Below are 24408 nucleotides of genomic sequence, written 5' to 3'. Positions count from 1 at the left end.
GGTGGAGTGAGACGGGGGCAGCTGTCGTCACAGTCGGTCGGTCGGGCGCACAAATTCACGTCCTTACTTACACAGGCAGCTGGCCTGTGGGTTCTGACCAGCTGGCTGACTTAGCGCTGGGCCCTTAAGGCTAAATTGGCAGGGCCTGAAGAGGGAGACACTGAGGGCCTGTCAGAGAGCACCCACCCAGGAGAAAACGGGCTTCATCCTGGGGACAGAGCCAGGTTGTTGGGGCTGCGGGTGGGTGCAGAGAAGAACGCCAGGGAAAGGTCCTTGTTCTCTTCCCTCCTGTGGGAAGGAAACTCCAGAGACTCAAAGTACAGTTGGAGAGCATCACAGAGGGGGCTGGCAGCGGAACCGCACCGGGAGTGTGGCTCTCTGAGGCCTCAGGGACCCGGCTACTGCCATCCCTGACCTCTGAGACCACAAGCGCCTTTTCGGTTTTAGTTCTGCCTCCCAAACTGGAGACTGTGTTTCCCCCGGCCCCCCGCCCTTCCTCTTGGTTCGCTCCCCAGCCCAGTCTCAGTCCTACTGTCCCACTGCCTCCACGGGTTCAGGAGGCCCTGCCTTTGAAGTCCAACAGTTGACCTTCGGGAAGCCACAGAGAGACCCCAGCCTCTAATGTCACCATCTACAGGCAGAGACCAGCAGACAGGCACCAAAGATAAAACCTCAACCACCTTCACTGGATGTGCCTGCCCCCCCTGATGAGATGTGGAGGTGTGGAATCCCTGGGGACCTAGCTTTGGCGCTTTGGGGGAATAGCAGGGTGAGGGGTGGAGGGGGGAGGTGGGTTTTGGCATCCAGCAAATGCAAGAGTGGGCCCTAGCATGGCCGACGCTTCCTGCCCGGGGTGTCATGGGGAGTAGCCGGGTGCTTCCAAGGTACGGCCCCACATCCTTGCAGGCACAGCAGTGCCTGCCACCCAGTCAGGCAGTGGCGACACAGTCAAGGGAAGGCCACGTAGATGTGACCTGTTGCGCCTCTGTGGGACTTTCACTGGGTGGGTGGGTGGGCACACACCGAGGGGATGTTAAAATACATGGAGCCAGGGCAAGGAGTCCAACCCCGGCACTGGTGTTCTCTTCTCCCCCGCCTTTGACTCCAGTGCCTCTCCAGGAAGTCCAAAGCACCTTGACCTGTTTCAGGAAGTAACCACCTCCCTCAAAGGAATCCAGGTCGGTGCGCACAGGAGGGTCAAAGGAGCCAGGCCACCAGACTGGCCGACACGGCTGGGTATCAATCGGCCTCATCATGCCCTGAAACATGGAGCTGTGCCAAAAAGTAAAGCAATGTGCCACTGATGTGGACATGTCAAGCACACAAGAGCCATTTTGAAAGGGCTCCCACTGGCCAAATCGAGATCATGATAATAATCGATCATAGGGGCGCCTGGGTGGCTGACTTCGGCTCAGGTTATGATCTCACGGTCCGTGAGTTCAAGCCCCATGTCAGGCTCTGTGCTGACAGCTCAGAGCCTGGAGCCTGTTTCAGATTCTGTGTCTCCCTCTCTCTCTGCCCCTCCCCTGTTCATGCTCTGTCTCTCTCTGCCTCAAAAATAAATAAACGTTAAAAAAAATTTTTTTTAATAAAATAAAATAAAAAATAATCGATCATAATCCGTGGAGTAAAACAGGTGCAGGGCCTAAATGCAATCACACATCAGTATCCGTGAACGCTAAGCACCACCGGATCTTGGCCTCCAGATACACAAAATGGAGAAAAAAAAAAAAAAAAAAAAAAAGGAACCAGGGCTCCTTGGAGACCCACCTAGCCACTTCTTTGGGTTTTCATGTTACTATGGGGTCTCCCACGTACATGGAAAAAATCTGTATGCTTTCCTTCTGATATTCTGTTTTGCGTCCAATTTAATTCTCAGGCCCTGCTGGAGACCCTAACAGGGTAAAAGTAAAGTTCGGTCTCCCCTACACCTTGAACCAGAGTGAAGCATGATGGAAGAACAGAAGAGGAAGGCATGGGAGAAAAACTAAGGTGCATACCCCTGACTTACCCTTTTCTGATGGTTTGTAAAATGATCCCATTCTTCTAAAGTGAGAAGGGGCTGAACCAGGCTAGGTTGGAGGCCGATGGGGTAGACTGGTGGGTGGATCCTCACAAACTGGGAGATCGTGACCTGAGCCGAAATCAAGAGTCAGGATGCTTGACTGGACTGAGCCACCCACTGGACTGAGCCACCCGGGCGCCCCAGAAACGTTTTTTTTTTTTTTTTTTTTTTTTTCTAACCCCGCGATCTATAAGTTAATTAATGAAGTATATACTAGAAGCCTATTATGCTGCCATGCACTGTTGTAGCCAAGTGTGAATGGAGCAATCAACAAAATAGACAAGAATCTCTGGCCTCGTGGAACTTACCTCTCAGGGGGTATAGGTAGAAAACTAAAATGCAGGGGTCTTGGGTGGCTCAGTCCGCTAAGCGTGGGGTTGGGCTCAGGTCTTGAACTCACGGTTGGTGAGTTCGAGGCACGGATCTGGCTCTGTGCTGACAGTTCAGGGCCTGGAGCCTGCTTCAGATTCTGGGGCTCCCTCTTTCTCTCTCTGCTTCTTCCTCGCTCACGCTCGCTATCTCGAAAACCAAACACTAAAAGTTTTTCAGAAAAAAGACAAAGCTAATACCGTCTCTGGAATCAACTGGGAATCCTGTACTACATAAGTGGCTGCTTCTAGTTCGGCGGGTTCTGTGAAAGTAAGGTCTATGCAAAACGTTGCTGCGTTCCGCGCTCGTAATCAGCCAGCCCCCCGCGGGACCAGGCGTTGCTGAAACTGTCGGCCCAAGAGCACGCGTTAAAAGCGCCTACCGTTCTCCAAACCAAAAGCGCTTTAAGAAAACAAGTAACGCGAGAAAGGAGACCAAAAAAAAAAAAAAAAAAAAAAAAAAGCTCAAAACACTGGCGACACTGCTGTTCAAGCGCCATAAACGCCAGCTGCGGGCAACTGAACACCCAAAAGTTCCCTCCTGCGCCCAACGCGAGCGGGAAAAGCTACCGCTGTTTTTCGTCAACCCAGATGACCAGGGAAAGCGCGAACGCAGTCCCCCACTACCACAAATTATGCAGTCGAGTTTCCCACATTTGGGGAAATCGCAGGGGTCAGCACATCCGGAGTGCAATGGATAAGCCTCGCCCTGGGAAAACCACCTTCGTGATCATGGTATCTCCCCTGCCAGGTAAGTATGAGTTGCTCGACCCGCCTCGACCCACACCCTCGCGCTCGCCACGCTTCTTACACACGGTCACTTGCCCCACGCGGCTTCCGCGCCCCGGATGCCCGCAGCACCCCCTCAGCTCCAACCTCTCCCGTCCGCAAAACAACTGCGGGCGCCTTTGCCTAGCCCCCACGCGGGACGTGCGCGCCCAGGCTGTCCGGGACCGGCAGCCAATGCGCGCATGCTCATCTACATACGCCACGCCCTGTCGCCCGAGTGGGCGGAGGAACTTCACACCCTTGGGGGACGAAAGTAGAAGAACCGGGGAGCCTGGCTGTGATTCTTCCAGTTAAAATGAACATTAGTTTGTAGTTCTCTTATTTATTTTATTTATTTGTTTTTTAATTATGACGTGGATTCATGAGCAGATGGCTAAGAAAGGTTTCTCCAGACGTTTCAGTGCAAAAAGGTGTTGGTATTATACGTAGCACCAGCACAGCACCCGGTGGGCAGGCAGAAAGAGCTGCACTGGGCTTGTGAGGAGTGACTTGATGATATATTTTTAAATTTGTGGAGGGAGGGGGGATAGAGATAAAGTAAGTTTCCAAGGAATTTTGAAGCAAGGCTTTCAGGACCCTGAGGGGCTAGCTGCTGTCATGGTAAGGTTGCTTTTAGTTTTTAACGAAATATAAACATTAAGGCACTACGGCAGCCGTGAGCTCCTTGAGGAAGGTCACGCTCTGCATGTTTCAGCTCTCCATCAGTGGGCTGCAAGCTGTAAGGAGATCTAGTTTAAGCTACGTTTCTCTTGCCTTTGTTTCCCTCATCAATCTGTACACCCATGTGGGGCTAGAACTCTTCACTCAGAGCCCCATGGTCTACCAACTGAGCCAGCCAGGCACTGCACAGCAGTTTGCAGTTTGCAGTTTGCAGTTGGATTGAGGGGTTTGATTTTGTCACCGTTTTTTTCTAACATTTTCCCCACTGAGAAATCACAGTCTTTGCAAAGGCTGGTGAGCCCTCGTTTGGGTTTTCTAGTTTGTTTACTTTTTTCTTTGGCTGACCTTGTGGCCTCCAGGAGGTTAGGACAGGGTTGCTTGACTTGTGGGTTCGCTTTAGGTATGACACATCGACTGTGTTAAGTGGGGGGGGGGGGGAGAAAAAAGCCCCCAAATATATGTAGTATGCTACCGTTTGTGTAGGAAAAGTGTGAAAACAAGAAAATTATACAGTCTTGCCAAAAGAAACAGAAGACTAGGGACACCTGGGTGTCTGACTCTTGACTTCAGGTCAGGTCAGGTCAGGATCCCAGGGTCGTGGGCTGGGCACTGAGTGTGGAGCTTGCTTAAGATTCTCTCTCTCCCCCTCTGCCCCTCTCCCCTTCTCCCAGACTAGCACTCTCTAAATAGATAAATGATGAAATTGCCTGGGGCGGGGCGGGGGGGGGGGGGGGGAGGAGGGGAGTGGAAGGAGAGAGTGATGCTTTTCTGAGTACACCTGAGTACACCTTTCTCTGTAATTTTGACTTTTGGAATTCTATTAATATTTTACATATATTTTTAAATCACAGGGGGAACATCCCTAACGTTGAACATAAGCATAACTGAACCTAGCGATCTGAGATGAATAATGTAGCCACACTGGAAGAAAAAAAAATAACCAACTGAAATGACTTTTGGGCGCAGTACATCGACTATAAACATCTTCAAGTCCAAAGACAAGAACTGCAAACACATACTGAACTGTCCCATAGTAGGTTTGTATTTCATAGCTGTATGGTCGTAACAGTTCTGTAACAACGTTGTGTATATTGTAGGATTGAGCTAATGACTAAATGGATGTTGGGAGTCAAGGTTCTTACTGTTGGAGAAAGGAGATACAAACAAATATGGAATGATGGTCCGCCTGGGTGGCTCAGTCTGTTGAGCATCCGACTCTTGATTTCAGCTCAGGTCATGATCTCACAGTTCATGAGTTTGGGCCCTCCGTCGGGCTCTGTGCTGATGGCTCAGAGCCTGGAGCCTGCTTCAGATTCTGTCTGTCTGTCTGTCTGTCTCTCTCTGCCCCTGCTCATGCTCTGTCTCTCTTGCTCTCAAAAATAAATAAACATTTGGGGCGCCTGGGTGGCTTAGTCGGTTAAGCGCCTGACTTTCGCTCAGGTCACAATCTCGCAGTTCATGGGTTCAAGCCCCACATCGGGCTCTGCGCTGACAGCTCGGAGCCTGGAGCCTGCTTTGAATTGATTCTGTGTCTCCCTTTCTCTCTGCCCCTCCCCTGCTCATGCGCGCGCGCGCGCGCGCGCGCGCGCGCGCGCTCTCTCTCTCTCACAAAAATAAACATTTAAATAAATAAACATTAAAAACAAAAACAAAAACACGGGGTGCCTGGGTGGCTTAGTCGGTTAGTTGGTTAAGCGTTCAACTTCAGCTCAGGTCATGATCTCACGGTTTGTGAGTTCGAGCCCCTCATCAGGCTCTGTGCTGACAGCTCGGAGCCTGGAGCCTGTTTATTCTGTGTCTCCCTCTCTCTCTCTCTCTGTCCCTCCCCTGCTTGTGATCGGTCTCTCTCTCTCTCTCAAAAATAAATAAATGTTAAAAAAATTAAAGCAAGCAAACAAACAAATATGGAATGGTGGAGGGCAAGGAGGACCCACTTGCATAAAATTGAGAGTTGGAATTTAAGGTACTGGTGTGGGCTCATTATTTATTTTTTTAATTTTTTTTTTTTTTAAAGGGAGAGAAGGAGCGAGTGGGGGAGAGGGCATAGAGAGAGGGAGAGAGAATTTTCTTTAAGTTTATTAATTTATTTTGAGAGGGGGAGAGGGGCAGAGACAGAGGCAGAGAGAATCTCAAGCAGGTTCCACACCTAGCAGGGAGCCGGAGGCAGGGCTCAATATCATGACCCCAAGGTTATGACCTGAGCCAAAATCAAGAGACGGATGCTTAACCAACTGAACCACCCACGTAGCTGTCCCTGGGCTCATTGCTTTTAATCTACATCTGTAGATAGGTGTTAGGAAATACACGTATTCTCTACCTCTATCCACTGAAGGGGCCTAGAGGCAAAGACAGTAGCATTAGACATAACTACCGCCTTGATCTTGCTTCCTTTCTTTTTCTTTTTTCTTTTTTTCTTTTCTTTCTGTCTCCTCCTCCTCCTCCTCCTCCTCCTCCTCCTCCTCCTCCTCCTCCTCCTCTTAACGTTTATTTGTTTAACGTTTATTTGTTTTTGAGACAATGCGTGAGCGGGGGAGGGGCAGAGAGAGGGGGCCTAGGATCCAAAGCGGGCCGAACTCACCAACCGAACCCGTGAGATCACGACCTGAACCAAAGTCGGCCGCCCAACCGACTGCGCCACGCAGGCGCCCCTTGATCTTGTTTTCTAAAACCACTCCCCACTAAAAAGAACCAGGCCTCTTTGGAGAAATAGATAATTTTCACGAGCCAAGACAGATACATAATGGCCCTGGAACATCTTGTGCCAGAAGACACGGAAATGCTCCAAAAATGTTATGGACATGTCCAAAGGACACAGTAGGCACCCTGAAGGGGTTTTTATAGGCCCGATCTGAGAACATTAGAACATCAAAATAAATTTCAAAACAGTTTTGGGTTACAAACAACTGAACAAAATAACAACCATGAGTTCGTATCATTAGCACATAGGGAAGGAGGGAAAGTCCTACCTTACGATGCCAGCTGATAACTGAAGAATGAATGATGGAATTAGAAAATGGACATTTGGCAATCATAACGCAAGAGCCACCAGTGGATGCTAAAAACTGTTGTGTTAAACAGGATATTCACATATCCTCAAATTATCTCCATACAAATCACTTAATAATTACAAAGGGAAAACTTGATGAACACCTCCAGTGGCCGACAGTTGCAGTGCTGGCCCCAGTACCCAGGTGCTTCTGCAACACCCCAGCCTACTGACTTTGGCCTTCGCTATGTGACTTGCTTTGGCTAATGGGACATTAGTAAATGGGATGCGAGCAGAAGGTTGAAAATCACTTGCTCATTAAGACTGGCTCTCACTTGCCTGTCCTGAGGCCACCATGAGAAGAAGCCTGGGTTAGCCCGTTGGAGGATGAAATCGCCGGAGTGAACGTGAACCGTGTCTGCCGAAGTCCCCTAGACCGACTAGGCCCCAGGTGACCTGCAGGCTGGCCGCCGCGGCTCCAGCGATCCCACTTGAGACCGGCAGAACTGCCCAGTGGAACCCAGCCAGAATCGCTGATCCACAGAATTGTGAGCAAGTGAAACGGTCATTATTTCCAATCACTAAGTTTTACGGCAATTTGTTACACAGAGACGGGTAACCGATACACCTCCTTAACTAAGTAGTCGATGTTAACCCCACCAGTAATAGAACAAACTGCCTTCACGTGCCTCCAAACGTGGTGCCCAGAGGAGGCCTGTATACATTTGCTAGGTCTGTCATAATAAAATACCACCAACTGGGTGGCTTAAAAAAAACAGAAGTGTATTCTCTCACAGTTCTGGAAGCTAGAGGTCCAAAAGCAAGGTGCCAGCAGGGCCATACTCTCTCTGAGGCTCTGAGTGGAATCGTCCCTCGTTACTCCCCAGCTTCCGGTGGTGACAAGCCAATCCTTGGCTCGCTTGTGGCTACATCACTACACTCTCTGCTTCTGCCATCGCATGGTGTTCTGTCAGCGAGTCTCTTCACATTGCCGTCTTCCTCGCGTAAGGAAAACGGTCACATTGGATCAGGGCCCGCTCTAGTGACCTCACCTTCACTCGACTGTATCTGCAAAGATCAGATTTCCAAAGAAGGTCACAGTCCTAGGTACCAGGACTTAGGACTTCAACATATTTTTTTGGAGGGACACAAACCCACCCATAACAGACACGGTATCATTTACGTAGCCTTCGTGTCAAAAATGCATTCCTGAATGTACTTGCGAGGGAAGCCAGGACAACTCAAAAACTGAAGGACAGTCTCCAAAATGACTGGCCTGTAGTCTTCAAAAAGGCCTGCATAATGAAATGCAAAGAACTACCTGGGAACTATTTCAGATAAAGAGACATGACAACTGAATGCAACACATGATTTTGAATTTTCCTTTGCTATAAAGGACATTATTGGGACAATTGATGGAAGAGGGAATAACGTCTGTAGAGTAGTAAGATTGTATCAATGTTCATTTCTTGGTTTTGATAATTTTCCTGGGGTTAGGGAAGAGAACCATTTGTTTGTTTTGAGGAGTAATACACCCTAAGAAAGGAAACTTCCTGAAACAACTAACAATCAAAAACGTGGGCCACCTGGGTGCTCAGTCCCTTAAGAGAACGAGCCTTGGTCATGATCTCACGGTTGGGGGCGGGGAGGGGGTTCGGTGCGCGTGGCCCCCCCCCCCCCCCCCCCCCCCGCTGACAGCACGGAGCCTGCTTGGGATTCTCCCTCTCCCCTGCTCTCGCGCGTCCTCCCGCTCTCTCTCAAAATAAATTAAAAAACAAAAGAAAAGAAAAGTAAAGTAAAAGGATGTACAACACGTTAACTCGGATCTTGATGCTGCTAGAACCTCAGAGCAGTCTTTGCTGACCCAATAATCTCTAGTCCTGTCTCTTGCCTTGCTTTGCTCCAGGGACCCGATCACCCAGGAACACACAACACTTCAATCATTTTGCCCCTATCTGAAGAGGATATTTACCTTTACCTCCACTCGATCTCCGGAAAGAATCTTCTTGTACAGAAGAGGAAAAGACAAATCCGGGCAGGCTGAAAGAGGCAGCCGAACCCCACAGGATGAAAACGTGATATTTCCGTTCATTTGATTTTCGGAGACCATTCGACGCCCCTCCCCAGCCCACACATCTACTCTAGAGAATGGACGCCTTGTCCTGACGCCCTCTGTTCAAATTTTCCTTTCGTTGTCGCAAGATTAGGTTACTACGTAATCCGAAAGGTCATACTGAGGATTAAGACAATTTCATGTTAAATTGGTGACAAAACTCTTAGTATTTAAGGTTGAGTTGATTCTCTGTTGCGTATTGCATGTAATTTTCGTTGCAAGCAAGGGGAGACTTAACCCACCGCCTCGGTGGGGCCTGCAACTTCTGGACGCCGCGGGACCCCGTCTTCTCGGGTCTCCCCTCCGGGTCCCGACTCCTCGCCGCCCTCCCCCCATCCTTCGCTCCAGGCACCGGCGGTCTGCCGGGACACTAGCACATCCGTTGTCCCAGAGCTGGAGCCGCGACGCTGGGAAGCGCGCGACAAGGCGTGGCGTATGTAGATGAACAAGCGCGCAGAGGCTGCCGGTCCCGGACCGCCTGGGCGCGCACGTCCCGCGTGGGGGCTAGGCAAGGCGCCCGCGGTTGTTTTGCGGCCGAGAGAGGTTGGAGCTGAGGGGGTGCTGCGGGCATCCGGGGCGCGGAAGCCGCGTGGGGCAAGTGACCGTGTGTAAGAAGCGTGGCGAGCGCGAGGGTGTGGGTCGAGGCGGGTCGAGCAGCTCATACTTACCTGGCAGGGGAGATACCATGATCACGAAGGTGGTTTTCCCAGGGCGAGGCTTATCCATTGCACTCCGGATGTGCTGACCCCTGCGATTTCCCCAAATGTGGGAAACTCGACTGCATAATTTGTGGTAGTGGGGGACTGCGTTCGCGCTTTCCCCTGGCTTTTCGTGGTCTGAATGGAAGAATTCGACCTTAGGCACAACAGCGGTAGCAGGACAGCGCTGTTGTCGCTGCGTTATTCTTCGTGCTGACGGGTCCTGGGACGCCCAAAACAAGCCTGACACAAACTGGACGCGCGTTTCTCGGTTTTTACTTTCGTTTGTTTTTTCCTTTATCTCGTTTTCGCCACCTATATCCCGCGTGCTGCGGCAGCGCGGAGAAGGCTTTTCCGGTCGTATGAGGACATGGTGATACGCGGGCTCGTGCGAGTTTGCGGGGGCCCAGGAGACGGCGCGGAAGTACATCTTGGGTTCGGCGCGGAAGTACATCTTGGGTTCGTGGTTGCTTTCTTTTCTTTGTAAGTTCTGCGACACCTCGTTCCCCCCCTTCCCCCCCCCCCCCCGCAGTGTCTCCTTGAAATCCACCACCCTGTTCTGTTAACTTGTGCGTAGTGCCTCCGTTCAAAAAGGTCTGTTTGAGCTCAACTTCTGTAGTAGTTCACCACGGAATCTGTGTTGTAGGCGCTTTCCCAAACTAGGGGCAGAGGAGAACCTCGCCCAGTCTTTAAGCCTCACGGGCCTTAGCGGCCCGGGGACCCCCACTTTCTTTTGCAATTTCCTTTCTTTACCATCGTCCACCTTCACTGCCACCAACCCCGCCACCTTCATTCCTCCTGGGTCGTTCATTCCTACTGCTCCCGTCACTCTCTTCCTCTCAGAGCGTGCAGTAAAGACACCTGTGGGAGAAACCCTGTACTACTACCCAGTGCAGGGCTTTGTCTCTGTTATTGGGCGTCTTCCTCTTTCTCCTTTGTGTCCCCCAGGCACAAGATGGTCCCTAAATGTTTCGTAAATGCCACACCACGAGAATATTGAAACCAGTTTTTGGTTTGGTTTTGTTTTGTTTTCCGGGGAACCAGCAGCTGAGCTGTGGAATACTTCCATTGTTCTGGAGGTACAAAGTAGCATCTTTCCTAAAGTATGCCCTTGAGGGAGTAACCTACACTCTTCACCTTCTTTGTGTGTTTTGTGACAAGGTCCTTGGATAGTGCGGCCAACTCATTTATGTGTGTTTTTGTTAAGCACCCTGCCCCGCACTAATATGTAACTTGCTGCTTCCACTCTACCCCCACCCCAACAGACACCGTAAACATGTAAACCAGGGACCAAGGGATGTACCTACCGCTCTCCTACCCTTGCCCGGAATAAGGCCCCCTTGGTACAAACAAGCAGATTAGCTGATGGATAGGTGCAACACTGTATTACTGCCTTTTGCCCCGTACTTGCTGTTTCTTAGCATTTACACAGCACCTTCACATTTTCAAAGCACTGTACCAATGTTTATTAATCCTCACAACACCCCTGTGAGGTAGGTAGGTCAGTATGTCCTTTGTAGTAGAGAAACTGAGGCAGACAGAGGTCAAGCGAACCAAACCTGCCTAGGCCACAAGGGCAGCCGGCGAAGGGACTGCACCCGAGTCCCGAAGCCAGGGCTCTCTGTCCCGTTCACCCACTGGTGAGCATCGCGTGGGTGTCTTCTCACCAGTGAAGGGGACACACAGGAGGACCAAACACACAGATTTCTCAGGCAACCGGGGGGGGGGGGGTAGTACAAACGACATCAGGGAATAACCAGGGAACAACGCCAGTGAAAGAGAGAAACGTGAACCAGCACACCAGTAAGGCAAGAGAACATGCTGGAGAGCAAGGCTGGGATCATGGTGACTACTCAGAAGACCTAGACCAGGGGTGGGGAAAATGTAAACGAGGAACCCACCTACAAGGTGACCAACCCAAATACCTGTGGTTTCCAACTGGAAGAAAAGTTAGACAGTGAAAAAAACCAAACCACACAATCGAATTTTAAATTAGAAATGACGCGGCGATAATTCACATTAAAAAGGCCAATCATATTTGTATTGTAACTAGTATCCTTTTTGGAGCCTTCCATTCCAAATATTCCAACTCCCCCCCCCCCCCCCCCCCCCCCCCAGGGCTGTTCCTTACAGCACTCTTTCTCTCTCCATACCAATCTGTACACTAGTAGAACTATCAAGTGGCTCGATGGCGTGTCTCAGGGTTAACTGGCCCGGCTAGGGATGGAATTCAGGAAACCATCACAGACGGACCATTCTGCTGCCTCCTGTATTTTAGAAACAGCTGTTTCGAACCTGCCTCTGCCCAATTCCATCTTCTAGGAAAGGCTGAGAGCACACAGAGAAGCAGTTCATTCTTTCATAAGGGGATTGGTGAACCTGGTTCAACATGCCATTTTCAGAGAAAAAAGAGAAAAGACCTGCACTGTAAAGCATAACGAAGGAGTAGATTGATTATAGCTACTCCAAATTTTAGAGTGATACAATGACCACAGAGTTAAAAACTATCACTGTTACCACGGTTTATTTGACAATAGTCGGTTTAGTCTACAAGTTTAAGGCAAACATACTAATGCAGTTGCTTTTCATCAGAAATCATACTTATAAAGATTACATAAAGTCTGTCCCAAAACTTCTAAGAAATGTTCATTAATTAAAAATAAGTCTGATTAAGATGCTTTTACCAGGATACATGGATGAACTAAGGTGGCATACAATGTTTTTAAAAAAACAAAACAAAACATAACAAAAACACCAAGAGAAAACAAAAGGTAATGGCAACCTTTATCTTGTCTGAACAATGCATCTTTGAAAGGGTTAAACATCAGAAATTACTTAAAGGGAAATAAGATTGGCAGCCGTAAGGAACGCTATTCAGAAAATAAAGACGGTTACAGAGGCTACTTAAAAAAAGGACTGAACGCTGGGCTTCGGAAGAGGAGGAGCGCACGGTGATGGACAACCGTCCCAGGGAGCACACGGGGAGCTGCAGGAGGGCAGCGTTCCACCACACAGACGGACGGACCCGCAAAACCCGTGGACGGCACCGCTCCATCGCTTCTCAGAAAAAAAGGAGAGTAGATGCACTTGGTCAGCTGTTTCTTTTGTTTCCAGTGAGCAGTAAATGCCTAATCTCATTAAGAAAACAAAAATAAAATCTGAAGGAAGGCAGCCCTTTTTAACCAAAGGCGGAGTGTGGCTTATGTGTCTCCATTTAACACTGCCAAGCAGTTCTGCAGCAACTGTAGGTTACCCTAAAAAGGAAGGGAAAATAAATCATGAAGTGCAGACAGCCTGGAAGAGTTGCAGTGAAAATATAACAGCGCTGGGAATCCCGTAACTAACGCCACCTTTATTAAGACAACAGAACTCCGGAAACAGCTACTCACTATCCACACACGTACGGGTTTAAAGACATAAAACCGTATCATTTGTTTCACGTACAATGTTTTCCACACACCAGATTTCTTCAGGACATTTCCGTCTAGATCAGTATTATGGTTTTGAATTACTCGGCATGATTCTAATGAGGGATGAAACATGCCCTGTGTGTCCAAGTCAAACTACCGGACGTTTTGCAAGACCGGTTCTTATCACTTTCCTCTAGCCGTTAAAATCTGTGTATTAGAGTAGAGGTATATTAAATTATAACATACGCTTTCACGACTAAAGTAGTGAGTGATACCAGTTTTTATACACATAGCCGTAAGTTCCCGTACAACGGCAATCTGTAACATTCAGACAGACCTACGTACCCATTTGTAAAGCATGGGCGCTGGCATCCAAATTTAGACACGTGTCCGGACAAATGTAAGCATATATGGATTACACCGATAAATACATGGGGTAAAGGAAAACCTCTTCCTTCCAGTAAGTAGAAAGCCAACTAAAACGATGCGATTAGAAAAGTGACCGTCTGGCAGCCACCACAATAATCGACTGAGGCAAAAGTCATGAACGGTGGCTTTGAGCATAAGGCTGAAATGCCAATACCGTAGCCATTAGGTACGTAGGGCGATGGAAAATTTAAATTTCTGTTAATTAAAGTTAAATAAAAACTCAGTTTCTCAGTTGCACCACCCACATTTCAAGTGTAAGCGTTTGACGGCCACGTGTGGCTACTTAGTGGCTACCGTACCAGACAGTGCTGATGACAGAATACTTCCATCATCACACAAAATTCTATGGGACAGTGCTGGGTAAGCGATGGGGTATTTACACAGTCCCAAGTATCTCCCCACAGAATACTTCTTCATTTCAAAGTGTAGTAACTTGGCCACTGAGAAACCTGCAGACATCATCACTTGAACCAAATGATCAAAGTCAGACATTGCCAGCGAGGCAACTCATCAACAGCATGTACCTCCTGAAAGGATGCAGCAACGAGAAGGTCCGAGCACCACTTCTGGGCAATTCCTGCCACAGGTGGGGAATCTAAACTCAATAACTAGACGAACCCAAAGCGAGGGACATTTTACAGACCTGTGCTTTTCAGTGTCCAATGTTATGAAATACAAAGACTCAGGAACTTTCCGGGTTCAGGAAGTCTAAAACAACACGTGCCGGGGGTGCGGGGCGGGGAGGGCACCTGGCTGGCCCAGTTGGTAGAGTGCGCGACTCTCGACTCTCTCGATCCTGGAGGTCTTGAATTCAAGCCCTACAGCGGGTGTAGAGCTCATCCCAATAAAAACGAAAAGTCACGCCTGGGTGGCTCTGTCGGTTAAGTGTCCGACTCTCGGTTTCTGCTCAGGTCACGATCTCACAGTCTCGGTTTCGTGAGTTGGAGCCCTCCCCCACCCCACCCTGACAGCGCCGGAGCCTGCCTTGGGATTCTCTCTCTCTCTCTCTCTCTCTCTCTCTCTCTCTCTCTCGCTCGCTCTGCCTCTCCCCTTCTCCCACGTGTGCGCTCGTGCTCTCTCTCGCTCGCTCTCTCAAAATAAATACATAAACTTAAAAAATAAATAAAAAGACCTGTGCGCCGAATGTCATGTATTATCTTGAGTATCCTTTTGCCACTAAAGACATTATTCTTTATTAGACAACTGGTGGCATAAAAGTCTGTGGATTAGATAATAGTACTGTATCCATAGTAATTTCCTGATCTTTGTAATTGCTCCAAGTATTCAAGAGAATTATTTGGTGTTAGGAAATCGACACTGAAGTGTTTAAGAGCCAAGAGACTTCCTATCTGCAACCTAAATGGTTTAAGACAAAAACAGGTATGTATAAGGGCAGGGGTGTGGTGTGTGTGTGTACTGTGTAAAGAGGAAAAGTAAAGAGGGAGGGAGGAAGAGGGGGAGGGGAGGACAGAGCGAACATGACAATATGCACATTTGAGGACTCTAGTGACAACTATCCAGGGATTCTTTGTACTTTTCTTGCAACTTTACTGAGCGCCTGAAATTGGGTGACAATAAACATTTAAGAATTTCAAGTGCCCCAGTAACTGTCAATATTGTGCCAGTATAACGATGGAACTGTGACAGATGATTCTGAGCCTGTCTGTGTTTCTGACATGATCTTCTTAAAGGTATATCCCTCCAGTGGGACTAAGTCCAAGGATACACATCCTGCACTTGACACACTGCCAAAGCCCTGCAGAAGGGTGTACCCTGGTCCACACTTACCCACCAGGCACGAGGACTCCACGCCCTCATAGGCAGCAGTAGCATCACCTTTTTTTTTTTTTTTTTTTTTTTTTTGGTCCGCTGCCTTTATCATACATTCTATGCTTCATTAATAAAGTATCTGAGACTATCTTCAAGGACACAAAAGTGACCAAATGACCTAATTTTCTGTTATAACCAGGTTCCAATACATGGCAAGACATATCCCGGTTATAATGAATGAAATCCTAAGTAGTTTTAAACCATCTGGATGTAAATTTAACCAATGTCTAATCTCTTTGGAATAACTTATATGGATTCTGGGACCAAAATGGGACTTTGTTCAGATTTGCAAAATCATCAAGAAACCTCAGACGAGAGGGCAGGGTTTCTCAACCTCGGTGTTTTTTGTTTTTTTTTTTTTTAAGCTTTATTTATTATTTTTTTAAATGTTTATTTTATTTTATTTTTGAGAGAGACACACACACACACACAGAGAGAGAGAGAGAGAGAGAGAGAGAGAGAGAGAGAGAGAAGAGAATCCCAAGCACGCTCCACGGTTATCAGTGCAGAGCTGGACACGGGGCTCGAACTCACAAACCCGTGAGATCATGACATGAGCGGAAACCAAGAGTCAGACGCTTAACTGACTGAGCCACCCAGGCGCCCCAAGTTTTGTTTATTAAAGTAATCTCTCTACACCCAACGTGGGGCTTGAACTGGCAACTCCGAGATCGAGAGTCACACGTTCTTCCGACCGAGCCAGCCAGGCACCACCCACCCTACCCCCCATTTAAAAAAAAAGTTTATTTTATCATTATTTTTAAAATTTATTATCATTTTCTTAGGTAGGTCAAGAGGCGGATGCTTGACTGACTGAGCCACCCAGGCGCCCCTGAACGATTTTATTTTTAAAGTCATCTCTACACCCGACGTGGGGCTCGGACCTACAACCCTGAGAACACGAGTTGCACGCTCCACCGACTGAGCCATCCAGTCTCAGTGTCCCTCAGTCTCGGCACACTTGACGTATTTGGGGCTGTGGAATCCTTTCCAATGGGGGCTCTCCTGTGCCCTGTCAAAAGTTTAGCAGCATTCCTGCCCTCTGCGCCCTACATACCGGTCGTAAACCCACCCATCCTCCGTTGTGACTACCAGACACGTCTCCAGAAATTGCTAAATGTCTCCCGGGAGGCAAAACTGCCTCTAGTCGAGAGAGCCACTGGAGTAGAAGACCCATCAGAGAACACATTTCAGAAAGGACCTGAAAAGCACAGAAATCTGGAAACCAGAGGCTGACAACCATGTATATAGTAAGGGTCAGCAAACTCTCTGTAAAGGGCTTAGTAAACACATAGTAAACATTTTAGACTTTGAGAGACATGTGGTCTCTGTTTTGCTGTAGTATGAAAGCAACCACAGACAGGGCACAAAGGAACGAGCTTGGCTGTATTCCAGTAAAACTTCACTTACAGATGAAATCTAAATTTCACGTAATTATCACGTGTCATGAAATATTATTCTTTCGCCTTTTTTTAAAGAACCACTGAGGGGCACCTGGGTGGCTCAGCCGGTCAAGCGTCGTCCGACTCTCGATTTCGGCTCAGGTCATGATCTCACGGTTGGTCGTGAGATCAGCCCCGCCTGGGATTCTGCACTGGGCGTGGAGCCTGCTTAACATACTCTCTCTCCGGGACACCTGGGTGGCTCTTTCGGGTAGGTGTCTGACTCTTGGGTTTCGGCTCAGGTCATGGTCTGGCGGTTAGGGAGTTCAAGCCCTACATCGGGCTTCACGCTGACAGTGAGGAGCCTGCTTGGTGTTCTCTCTCTCTCTCTCTCTCTCTCTCTCTCTCTCTCCCCCTCTCCCTCTCTCCCTCTCTCCCTCTCTCTCTCCCTGTCTCTCTCTGCCCCTTCCCTGCTCGTGCTCTATCTCTCTCTCCCTCTCAAAAAACCAACGCCATTCTTGGCTCACAGGCTACACAAAAACAGGCAGACTGTACTTTGCTAATCCTTCCTTAAACCTATTAACAAAATCCTGAATAGATTTTATAACCTCCTTACAAAGAACAAACATGGTGAACATTAGAAACCAACACGGGTGCAGTAACAATAAATCGTGCCAACCTTATCGAAGTATTTTCTTTTGAGAGGGTGATTAGACCAGGAAATCCGTAATATATAGCTTCATTGTAATGAGGAATTGGATGCTTCTTGTATCCATCACAGATAAAAGGGAAACGGCTGATGATAGTATAAATAGGTGAATTCCTAGCTACCCAAATAACCATCACCAAAGAATACTCATTAATAACTTAATATCAATTAGTATAGAAAGAAAGGGAGGGAACTAAAAATTCAGCCTTTTTGGGTACCGTGCACTTATCCAATTAGATGAACCAATGTTGACTCCTTTGGTCCCGATCAATCTTTTAAAGTAAAACTTAGATGACGACATAAAAGGGAAGTTCATACAAACTACAAATGTCCATCACTTGGGAGTAATAACCACTCTCCTAGTCAACTACTATATGATCAAATCGAAGTTTCCAAAAGATCTCACGCTGGGCTGAAACTAGCAAGCTACAATTTGACAGACATAACTGTGGCCTGCAACTTCATTTTAAAAATTAAATGCTCCGTACATGAAACAGTTCTAGAGACCTGTTGCACGACGATGTGAATATACTTAACAAGGCTGAACCGTACACTTTAAAAGTGGGTAAGACGGTACATTTATGTGTTTTTTACCACAAAAATGAAAACTATTACTACAAAGAATTAAACACACAACTATAGGTTGGAGGCTCGAAAACAGACCAAGAAGGAGGAGGAGAAGGAGGAGAAGATGTGTGATTATAAGCCAAATCAAGCTGGTGTAAGATGGTGCTAAAAAAACCCAAAACACAAAAGAACCAAAAAACAAAAAAACAAACCCTTATACGAAAAGCAAAAAGAAAAAGAAAAAAAAAAAGAAAAAACACAAAAAACCCTTATGCCTCTAAAACTGCCGTAAGAAGAAACGTATACAATAATAAGTCCACGTATGGAAAGGTGTTTCCATTTCTGGGTGCAATATTGAAAAAAAAAATTTTAATGTTTATTTACTTTTTTTTTTTTTTTTTTTTTTTTTTTTTGAGAAAGAGAGAGAGAGACATAGAGACGGAGAGAGACAGAGCATGAGCAGGGGAGGGGCAGAGAGAGAAAAGAGGGAGACACAGAATCCGAAGCAATTCCAGGCTCTGAGCTGTCAGCACAGAGCCCGACGTCGGGCTCGAACTCACGAACTGTGAGATCGTGAGATCGTGACCTGAGCCAAAGACAGAGGCCTACCCAACTGAGCCACCAAGGGGCCCCTGCATGCAATATTTGAAAACAGCAATGACCTAGTGTAATAATATAAAAAGCTTATTGAAATGTATGGGATAAAATATATTTAGCTCAAAGATGTCTAGCTTGTAGGAGAGAATATATTCAAATATTTGAGGGTAATATATCCAAATGTTTCTGTGGGAGAAATTAAATTCATTTTTCTTTCTTTTTTTAAAGCCAACCCATTTATTTTGAGAGTTTGAGAGAGACAGAGAGCGCGAGCGAGCGAGCGCACGAGCGGGGAGGGGCAGGGAGAGAGAGAACCCCAAGCAGACTCCACGCAGAGTTGGACGCAGGGCTCCTCCAGCTGACAAACTGTGAGACAGACCATGACCTGACCAAAACCAAGAGTCGGATCCTCAAACGACAGAGCCACCCAGGCATCCGTCAAATTTATCTTTCTTATTTCACATGACAAAACTCTGACCAATTTGTCAAAGTGACACACAAGCAGCTTTCTGTGCGTTATGGAGTGTCCCGAACGTCTTAGTAGAGTCTCAAGCTTTTTAATGACTTTCAAAGTGTAAATACTATAAATATATTAAAAAAACAAAACAAAACACTAACAAGTTTATTTAAATTTCATTAATACTTATAATTTGGGGAATTTTGAATATATTTTTACTTTCAGTCCTTCTGGATTGAAGCCAGCAAATATTGAATTTTTAAAGAAGTTTTTATTAAAGATAGATTTATCTTTTTTAAGCAGTCAAAAATGATACTGGTTTCCATATTAGGTACTAGGGTCTTGCAGAGCTGACCGCTTAGAGAAATTGTACGTATTATTCTTGCTTGAATTAGATGATCTTTAAGTTCGCTGGCAATTCTAAGATTCTCTAGTTCTAACCTTATTAGAAGGCTTGGGCCAAGCTTTATCTTAACTACAAGAAAGGGCTGAATCTGGAGGAAACAAACACTATAAAAAACCCTGGGCGAAGGATATTTATTTACTAACATTAAATTATCCTGAAGTACTAAAATGATCTTCAAAAATTAGCATTCCAATTATAATTCATTCTAATCCAGGAATGGTTCTTCCAATATCCCTCCAGAAAGAAACTGTCATTAAAGGATTATTATCAATTCCATAACTGACTCCTTCCTTCCTCCCTGCCTTCCCCTCTTTCTTTTTTTTTAAGTAATCTCTACACCCAACACCCAACGTGGGGCTCAAACTCACATCCAGGAGATCAAGAGTCACATGCTCCACCGAATGAGCCGGCCAGGCACCCCATAATTCATTCATTCATTCATTCATTCATTCATTCATTTCTTTCTTTCTTTCTCTCTCTCTCTCTCTCCCTCCCTCCCTCCCTTTTCTTTTTAATGTGCATTTTTTTACTTTTGCGGGGGAAGGGCACAGAGGGGGGACAGAGGATCTGAAAGGGGGCCGCACAGCCTAACGTGGGACTTGAAACTCACCAATCGTGAGGACCCAGGTGTCCCAAGACTGACTCATTTCTAAATTATAAGTCACGTAAAATATTAAACCTTGACTATGACACTAACCTTTGCATGCTTCAGTTCTAACTCTGCCAGTTCCACTAAATTTTTTCTGAATGCGGCAACTCTTCTCGTCTTAAAATCTATAAGTTCTGTGAACAAAAGAAATTAGGATTAACTATTTAATTCACATAATAGTTGAAGGTATACCGTATAATTAAAGGTTAATATAACAGTACCTTGTTTTGCAGATTCAGATATTTTTTCAAATTTCTGACAACATAATTGTTGGGATGTCTCAGCCTGAAGAACATCTTTATTTTTCGCTCTTGCTTTATCCAGTGCTTTATTAGCATTTTCATAATCCACTAGTGACCTAGATCTTCGATAGAGGAGATCCTATACAACAGAATGCTTCACAGTAAGACACACTGCGTGTTTCGAACAGTTACGGGCAACCACCACCACCCCACTGCCCCCATCATCATCAGAGCTAACGCTTACGCCATGAAGATCACATGCCAGTCACCCTCCAAATGGCCTTTATAACAGCTTTACGGAGATGTAATTCACACACAGACAACTCGTTCCAAGTGCACAATTCACGGGTTTTTGGTGTGCTGGCAGAGTTGTATAACCATCACCACCATCAATTTTGGAGCATTTTTGTCGATCAAAAAGAAACCCCACATCCATCAGCAGTCATTCTTCATTTCCTCCTTGCCACCCCCCAACCCCTCCCCCCCCCCCCCCAACCCTAGACAACCGCTGATCTGCTTTCTGTCTCTATAGATTTGCCTATTCTGGGTGTGCCATGAAAACAAAAATGGAATCACGTAATATGTGGCCTTTTCTGTCTGGCTTTCTTCACACAGCATAAAGTTTCGAGTTCATTCATGTTATAACTGAATCAGTACTTCATTCCTCTTGACTGTTAAATAATATTTCGCCGTAAGGACAGACACACCACATGGATGTGTCCGTTCACCAGGGGAGAGACATTTGTTTCCACACTCTGCCTATTATGAATAATGCTGTTATGAACATTTGTGTATAAGTCTGTGTGGGAACATGTCTTCCTTTCTCTTTCTATCTCATTACTTAGGGGTGGAATTGCTGGGTCACTTGGTAATTCTATGTTCAACCTTTTGAGAAACTGCCAGACTGTTTTCCAAAGTGGCTGCACCATTTTACATTTCTGCAGACGCTGTACGAGTGTCCCAATTTCTCCACATCCTTGGCAACACTTATCTTTTTGATTAAAGCCACCTGGTGGTGTGAAGTGGTATCACGCTGTGGTTTTATTTTGTTTTGTAAAGATTTTATGTATTTATTTAAAAAAATATTTTTAGGGGTCCTGGGTGGGTCAGTTGGTTAACCTTCCGACTTGGGCTCAGGGCATGATCTCATAGTTCCTGAGTTCGAGCCCTGCGTCGGGTCTGTGCTGACAGCTCAGAGCCTGGAGCCTGCTTCAGATTCTGTGTCTCACTCTCTCTCTCCTCCCCCACTCATGCTCTGTCTCTCGCTCTCAAAAATAAATAAAAATTTCAAAAAAAGGGGGGGGAGCCTGGGTGGCTCAGTTGGTTGAGTGGCTGAATTTGGCTCAGGTCATGATCTCGCGGTCTGTGAGTTTGAGCCCCGCATCAGGGTCTGTGCTGGCTGCTCAGAGCCTGGAGCCTGCTTTGGATTCTGTGTCTCTCTCTCTCTCTCTGCTCCTCCCCTACTTGTGCTCTATCTCTCTCTGTCTCTCAAAAATAAATAAATGTTTAAAAATTAAAAAAAAATTTAACCTTATTTATTTATTTTTAGAGAGACAGAGAGTGAGAGGGGGTGGGGCAGAGAGAGAGGAGGAAGAGAGAATCCCAAGGAGGCTCCGCAGGATCATGCGGGGCTTGAACTCTTGAATGGTGAGATCATGACTTGAGCTAAAGCCAAGAGTGGACTTTTACCCAACTGAGCCACCCAGATACCTCTAAAGATTGTATTTTATTTTATTTTATTGAAAAATTTTAAAAAAATCTTAATAATTTATTTGTGAGTGAGAGAGAGAGAGAGTGAGTTTGTGTGGGGGAGGAAAAGAAAGTGGGAGACACAGAATCTGAAACAGGCTCTGAGCTGTGAGCTCAGAGCTGCACTTGGGGCTTGAACTCACAAACCTTGAGTTCATGACCTGAGCTGAAGTCAGACGCTTAACCGACTGAGCCAGCCAGGCACCCCATAAAGACTTTATTTTTTAAGTAATCTCTACACCCAATGTGGGGCTTGAACTCATGACCCTGAAATCAAGAGTTGCATGTTCTATACACAAAGTCAGCCAGGTGCCCCAAAGCTTATTTATAATTTGATAAGGAGTGAAAAGCTGGTGTTCAAATCACCACTGATCATATGGGAATTTTCTGTATAATATATACTGATGCACAAATCAACACTAAATTTGGAATATCTGAGCCACTAAGTTTTCAGTGTTTTTTCAGATGTTTCTGTTAAACATGTTTTGGATAGTAAGAGTTTTAGTCTTGCACATACATAGACTTCCAAAAGGAAATTTGGGTTCCCTGGGTGGCTCAGTTGGTTGAGTGACTGATTCTTGATTTCAGGTGAGGTTATGATCTTGTGGTTGGTGGGTTCGAGCCCAGTGTGTGTCTCTGTGCTGACAGTGTGGGGCCTGCTGGGATTCTCTGTCACCCTCTCTCTCTGCCACTATCCCCGACTCTCAAAAATAAATAAATAAGCATTAAAAAAGAAAACAAAAGGAAATTTGAGTTGCCTTAATATAAAGCATATCCTGGTTTTATAACTCGCTCACCCTTAAGAGACTTACATAGACCAAATTAGGCATCCTTTAGCTACATAAACTGTTATTTGGGGGTTTTACTTTATGTTTTGTAGGCATTTTACCGGAATGAATATACCAAAATCATAAAAAAAAAAAAGTTCTAGAGTCTACTGTATCAGAAGTTTATATATAGAGTTTTTATTTATTAAACAGTTTTAAATTTTATTTTTGAGAGGAGACAGAGAGAGTGGAGGAGGGACAGAGAGAGAGACACACACACACAGAATCTGAGGCAGGCTCCAAGCTGTCTGCACAGAGGCCAACGTGGGACTTGAACTCAAAAACCTCGAGATCATGACCTGAGCCAAAGTTGGATGCTTAACCACCTGAGCCACCCAGGTGCCCCAATTTTTATTTTTTTAAGTAAGCACTAGGCCCTGTTGCATCCACACGACTCCTGAAACAGAATATTATGGGCACCAGTGACAGTCACAACAAAGTTTATTGCAATGAAAGGCAAGGTCGACCGATCGGGACCAACACTTTTGATCAGAGTGCGGCCTCGAACAGCCGGGGTACAGAGTTTTTATAGCTGATCACATCGTTTTATCATCACCTGGGAACAGAACAAAGAAATAGTTCCCAGATGAGTTCGAAACAGTTCCCGGATGGGGTGATTATTTTAGACTTTCTGCCGTTAAGTTGCAACCAGTGCACCTCCTTGACCCTGCCTCTGATGCTCTTTTCTTTGAACTTTTGTTTCCTTAATTGTTGAAGCCTAATTTACAAGAGTATGAAGCGTAATTTATAAGAGTAAAGCAAGGCTGTTACCTCTTAACCTTCAGTGTTAGCACAAAGCTGTTATCTCTCAAGCTACAGGTTAGCCCTACACTACAATTTAACCCTTACAGGCCCAACAGGGGGCTTGAACTCCTGACCCCGAGATTAAGAGTCACATGCTCCACAGACTGAGCCAGCCGGCGCCCCTAATAGGATTCCATTTTAAATAGTCGAATCTAAACTTAAGGGTATTCTTTATAACTAACACTAGTACAAACCATTTCATATTTACAAAGTTTTTCTTCCTAGAAGGGGCCCAGCCCAGCTGGTGGAGTATGGGGTTCCCATAGGAAGGCAGACAGCATAATGGTGGAGCCCCACAGGATGTGCTATGTGACTTTGGGTGTGTAGAGGGAGTTAAGTGCAACTCCTGATGGAGGGACAGGGAGAGGACGGACTGAGACAAAGTTTCTGTTAACATAGGAGTAAAAGTAGGAGTTATTTTATCCTTAATGTCATTTTATAAACAAGGGAACCAGCATAAGACCCATTAATTATGTGACTTTTGTAAGCCTCTAGAGCAAATCAGTAACAAATCTAGGAAAGAATTCAAGCTTTCCACACTTAAGCTTTATAGTTCTTAATTACTGAGCAGGCAACTATAAATAACTGCTTCATTGGAAGAAATCTGCAAGTACCAAAGATATAATAAAATGAAAATAAAAATAACTCTTAATCCTCCCAAAAGAATGACA

The 24408-nt window shown here is 46.2% G+C and overlaps 2 long non-coding RNA genes and 2 other non-coding genes across 5 annotated transcripts; 2 read left to right on the top strand and 2 right to left on the bottom strand.

The window, feature by feature from the left end:
• Positions 1 to 30: 30 nt before the first annotated feature.
• Positions 31 to 9147, top strand: LOC122239583. Of its 2 annotated transcripts, XR_006218797.1 has the most exons (5): positions 31 to 720; positions 1109 to 1178; positions 1880 to 1992; positions 4734 to 4919; positions 8775 to 9147. It is a non-coding gene; the product is annotated as an uncharacterized LOC122239583 (long non-coding RNA). The 2 variants fall into 2 exon arrangements; XR_006218798.1 differs by lacking the exon at positions 1109 to 1178 and having other exon boundaries at positions 35 to 720.
• LOC122239947 lies at positions 3029 to 3192 on the bottom strand. Its single transcript, XR_006219335.1, has one exon. It is a non-coding gene; the product is annotated as a U1 spliceosomal RNA (small nuclear RNA).
• A 494-nt stretch (positions 9148 to 9641) lies between the features above and the next one.
• On the top strand, positions 9642 to 9805 carry LOC122239881. The gene has a single exon (XR_006219265.1). It is a non-coding gene; the product is annotated as a U1 spliceosomal RNA (small nuclear RNA).
• Positions 9806 to 12186: 2381 nt separating this feature from the next.
• Positions 12187 to 20803, bottom strand: LOC122239582. The gene is made up of 4 exons (XR_006218796.1): positions 20602 to 20803; positions 20337 to 20496; positions 20164 to 20249; positions 12187 to 12933 (listed from the first exon to the last, which is right to left on the bottom strand). It is a non-coding gene; the product is annotated as an uncharacterized LOC122239582 (long non-coding RNA).
• Between the last annotated feature and the right edge of the window lie 3605 nt (positions 20804 to 24408).

The sequence above is a fragment of the Panthera tigris genome, chromosome B3, assembly GCF_018350195.1.
Source record: "Panthera tigris isolate Pti1 chromosome B3, P.tigris_Pti1_mat1.1, whole genome shotgun sequence".
Classification (NCBI taxonomy): domain Eukaryota; kingdom Metazoa; phylum Chordata; class Mammalia; order Carnivora; family Felidae; genus Panthera; species Panthera tigris.
The sequence above is the reverse complement of the archived record's forward strand: the minus strand, read 5'-3'. Positions and strand labels throughout refer to the sequence as shown.